Here is a 5,514-nt window from a genome sequence, read left to right as displayed (position 1 = left end):
CATTCGGACATGCGTACATTGCGATATCGCACGTATCGTATCCCTTAAGAAGCGTGACGTGCGATAGAGCCATCTACGGTCTCACTCTTTCTGTCGAGATTTCTACTTTAAACATGAATCCTGGAGCATATAGATGTTTATTAACTCCTCAAAAGTATCTCATATCCCTTCTGGTCAAAGTCTGCGTGAGGGCTGTCTAGGTCAACTGCGGGCAGTCAGAGTGGTTTTCTGATTTCGGCCGCAATGAGGGGTACTGAAAACCTGAAAAAGTAGTCTTTAACGGGGCAGAGGCACATCTCGAGCCGTTCCGAGGTGGGCGTCCTGTCACCAAACCCCGAGCACTACCGCGTTTGTTATCCCACCGACGCCCTTCTTCAACACAATGCGTCATTCACATTGCTTGCAGTTCTTCGGTGATCGTGGATCAGAAGTATGTGGCATGTTGGCAATTGCCCAGTACAGATGGCATTAATTTTCACTGTGGCTTCCAACTAGATTCCCACTTAAAATTTTCCCACACTGTTTCTGTATGTCCATCTTAGCTTTCGTCGACTTGTTCACGTTAATTTACATTGGTTAACAATAAAGTCATAAGTAAATTGTGTGGATAAAACTGAGAGTTCGTTTCACTCCTCCTTCACTAGTGATCTGCACTCGTACATCCATCACGTATGTCCCCGTACATGAGAGGCACTTTACTTGAAAATCTCTTGCCCTGTTTCGGTGCATAAATTACGATATTGCAGTGCCTGTATTGGTTAGAAGGGAAATGGAATGTTCCTTCGGACAAGCATATATGCGTCTTCGAAGGAGCGTTGCAGCACCCGTCTAACCAATACAGGCACTGCAATATTGGTCAAGGGCAACTCCTGGGAACAACATCTGCTTCCCTGGCTTAAATGTTAGTTTGAATGTAACGGCGTTTTTATTCCATCATCTTCGGACGAACAGAACAGTATATTTCATCTTCCGATATTTCAGCTGAAAGCCGTAGGCCACAGGCATCTTAAAGGCGAGTCGGTGACTCAACTAAAACCACTTGACAGAACTTCGTAGACGTCAAGTCAGTGTACAAGATACACTCCTGGAAATGGAAAAAGGAACACATTGACACCGGTGTGTCAGACCCACCATACTTGCTCCGGACACTGCGAGAGGGCTGTACAAGAAATGATCACACGCACGGCACAGCGGACACACCAGGAACCGCGGTGTTGGCCGTCGAATGGCGCTAGCTGCGCAGCATTTGTGCACCGCCGCCGTCAGTGTCAGCCAGTTTGCCGTGGCATACGGAGCTCCATCGCAGTCTTTAATACTGGTAGCATGCCGCGACAGCGTGGACGTGAACCGTATGTGCAGTTGACGGACTTTGAGCGAGGGCGTATAGTGGGCATGCGGGAGGCCGGGTGGACGTACCGCCGAATTGCTCAACACGTGGGGCGTGAGATCTCCACAGTACATCGATGTTGTCGCCAGTGGTCGGCGGAAGGTGCACGTGACCGTCGACCTGGGACCGGACCGCAGCTACGCACGGATGCACGCCAAGACCGTAGGATCCTACGCAGTGCCGTAGGGGACCGCACCGCCACTTCCCAGCAAATTAGGGACACTGTTGCTCCTGGGGTATCGGCGAGGACCATTCGCAACCGTCTCCATGAAGCTGGGCTACGGTCCCGCACACCGTTAGGCCGTCTTCCGCTCACGCCCCAACATCGTGCAGCCCGCCTCCAGTGGTGTCGCGACAGGCGTGAATGGAGGGACGAATGGAGACGTGTCGTCTTCAGCGATGAGAGTCGCTTCTGCCTTGGTGCCAATGATGGTCGTATGCGTGTTTGGCGCCGTGCAGGTGAGCGCCAGAATCAGGACTGCATATGACCGTGGCACACAGGGCCAACACCCGGCATCATGGTGTGGGGAGCGATCTCCTACACTGGCCGTACACCACTGGTGATCGTCGAGGGGCACTGAATAGTGCACGGTACATCCAAACCGTCATGGAACCCATCGTTCTACCATTCCTAGACCGGCAAGGGAACTTGCTGTTCCAACAGGACAATGCACGTCCGCATGTATCCCGTGCCACCCAACGTGCTCTAGAAGGTGTAAGTCAACTACCCTGGCCAGCAAGATCTCCGGATCTGTCCCCCATTGAGCATGTTTGGGACTGGATGAAGCGTCGTCTCACGCGGTCTGCACGTCGAGCACGAACGCTGGTCCAACTGAGGCGCCAGGTGGAAATGGCATGGCAAGCCGTTCCACAGGACTACATCCAGCATCTCTACGATCGTCTCCATGGGAGAATAGCAGCCTGCATTGCTGCGAAAGGTGGATATACACTGTACTAGTGCCGACATTGTGCATGCTCTGTTGGCTGTGTCTATGTGCCTGTGGTTCTGTCAGTGTGATCATGTGATGTATCTGACCCCAGGAATGTGTAAATAAAGTTTCCCCTTCCTGGGACAATGAATTCACGGTGTTCTTATTTCAATTTCCAGGAGTGTATAAGGTAAAAGAAGGCTCGCGCATATGTACTATTGTTATATCAGGTCCCATGTAAAGTGTTTCAAATAATCTCTTAATAATAATCTTTCTTATAAAAATCAAATTTTGACAATCATTCATCTCAGTTTAAAGAATTTACTAATTTCTCCAATCCATGGCCATATCGATTATTGTAAAGAAAAATCAGTTGTTTCTTTCTACACATGACAAATCTATCGGCCAGCATTGCACTGGGCTGCGCCAGAAAAATTTCTTATAGAAGCAGACATATACGCGTTATCCGGCGACTTCATTGAGGTAAGAATATTCTATTTATTCGGAATGATCTTTCAGGGCCATGACGCAGCACTGCTGATGTCCAAAATTTACCAGTTTAAATTCACAGTCAGTTATTGAAAGGTTATAAGTGAGCCACAATTTTATTGAGAAATTAGTCACGTTATTATTGGTAGGTTACGGAATAATGAACTGTTGCTATGTTACAGTAAATGTCAATGCTGTACATAATTTAACTGTTGGGTAGTTACACTGAATGTGAATGATATATACATACAGGGTGTCCCAGCTATCTTGTCCACCCAAAATATCTCTGCAACAATAACAGCTATTGGAAAACGACTTTCACCGGTATCAATGTAGGGCTGGGGTCCATGAATGTACATATTTGGAAACATTCTAAAACGAAAGCATGTGTGTTTTTTAACACAAACTTATGTTTTTTTAAATGGACCTCCTATATTTTTTCTTCAGCAGTCCATAGCATGACAAAGCACATACACAATGGCGTTGGTTGCATCGCAATATTCCCATTACATCCCGAGATATTAAGACGCGAAGTTGCTTGAAACACCCGGCATGCGCTGCTAGCGCACGTCCTGAGGCTCAGGCGTGAACCCCATGCTGCCCGTAATAGCGACGTGATTGAAATGCGTAATCACACTTCCATACTTATCAAGAGGTCCGGAACGCATAATTCGGTCTGCTGCCATCCTGCATTAACGTCGTACATTCCAGCAGGTATTTATCCCATAGGCTAGGGGTGATGCGGTTCTGTAACATATCTGTGTACCGCAACGTTAGTCACAAAGCTAACTTCGCTTATCGTTAATCCGTTACTAAAAAGGTAATGCCGTTCAACGTTAAAACTTTACTTTACTGTAGATCTAGCGCAAGTGACAGTTAATCATTCACTCGTAATAGTAAAATTCATGTTGATGGTTTTAGTGAAACGAGCAAGTGGACTAAAAGTTTTACCGTTGTTTAGGTAAAAATGTTTTGATTTGGGAAGTTCAGGTAGGACATAGAAGATGTATGTAAACATTATCACATAATTATTAATGTTATGTTTATCTAATGCGTTAAATGACAAATTGTTGCAAACAAATGTTTCTTAACATCACTGGGTAAAATGGCCTTTTGTAGTAACTTCCATTGTGATACCAGCACTACATACTAAACATAGCGTTCACATCTCATGCTCAAAATGATGCCCACTGGCTTGCACACATAGGGTCACTCTGCGGATGAAGGATGCCCTACTTCGTGCTACTGTTTCCTCTTTGATGTCTGTACAAGCATCAATAATGCGTTGCTTCATGTCCTCTGGTGTTGTTGGTTCATGTTGGTAAACAGCATTCTTCACTGCTCCCCAAAGAAAATAATCCAGCTGTGTATGCTCCGGAGATCGGGCAGGCCACCTAACTGGGCCACCTCGGCCAGTCCACCTACCAGGGAACTTACGGTTCAGAAGTCGTCGTGCTCGGAAGGCGTTATGTGCAGGGCATCCGTCAGACTGATACCACATGACCATTCTCCGGTTCAGAGGTACGGTGTCCAAGAGAACAGGAAGATTGTGTCTTATAAAGCTGGAGTATTGTCTGCCAATTTGGGTGCCATTTATAAAGAAAGGTCCGATAATGGTATCTCCAATAATCCCACACCAAACATTAACTTTCCACGGACGTTGATGCTCTACCTGACGGAGCCATTTTGGATTGTCTGCGGACCAATAATGCATATTCCTCATATTGACAATTCCTTAGTTGGAGAATGATGCCTCGTCGGTAAAGAGAACATCTGCAAAAATTTTGGATTAGTCAGAAGTTTTTGCTGAGCCCACCGACAAAATGTTACCCTATTGCGGAAGTCATTTCCATGAAGATCCTGGTGTAAATGAACATGGTAAGGATGAAATTTATGACGTTTAAGAATACGCTGTGCACTTGATTTCGATACACCAACTTCACGTTCAATTTGACGTGTGCTGATTTGAGGATTCACAGCTATGGTAGCGAGCACAGCAACTTCAGCACGTTCATCTGTGTGTGTTCTAGGACGATGTCGAGGTCTTGGATTTAAGCTTCCCGTTTCACGTAGACGAGATGTGAGACGACCAAACATCCGGCGCAAAGGCGATGGCTTGTCAGGGAATCGTCTTCTGAACAGTCGTTCTGCCTGAACAGCATTTCGTCCACCTACAACAGGGTACAGTACAGGTACGTAGAGTAGGGTAGAAAACAGACATATTAACTTAATAACCACAATGTTCGCTAACATTACTATCAACAAACAAGCAATCTCATAACGTATTTCCCGTCAACGTACATTCTCCATAGATCAGCAGCATTTCTACCATATCTTCATGTGTGTACATTATACTGTACAGTATAAGTTCCACAACACAACGTTTATTCACAATGTGAATTACCTCCGTGCCGTCACTAGATTACTCTGATGCACGACTACACTGGCAAGCGGTGTACTGCACGCCAAAGCAACAACAAATGGGATGCTCGGAGGGTGGTGCAGTACAGGAGTTTGCATGGGTCGCAAATAATAAACAAGGCGAAGTGGTAACAGTGGCAGTAGTGGGAACTACGTTGGACACTTGACTAGGTAGAGCCAGGCCCTGCGCGACAGGCACAATGTGAATTACCTCCGTGCCGTCACTAGATTACTCTGATGCACGACTACACTGGCAAGCGGTGTACTGCACGCCAAAGCAACAACAAA

Source organism: Schistocerca cancellata, unplaced genomic scaffold, assembly GCF_023864275.1.
Source record: "Schistocerca cancellata isolate TAMUIC-IGC-003103 unplaced genomic scaffold, iqSchCanc2.1 HiC_scaffold_426, whole genome shotgun sequence".
NCBI lineage: Eukaryota > Metazoa > Arthropoda > Insecta > Orthoptera > Acrididae > Schistocerca > Schistocerca cancellata.
Note: the sequence above shows the minus strand (reverse complement) of the source record.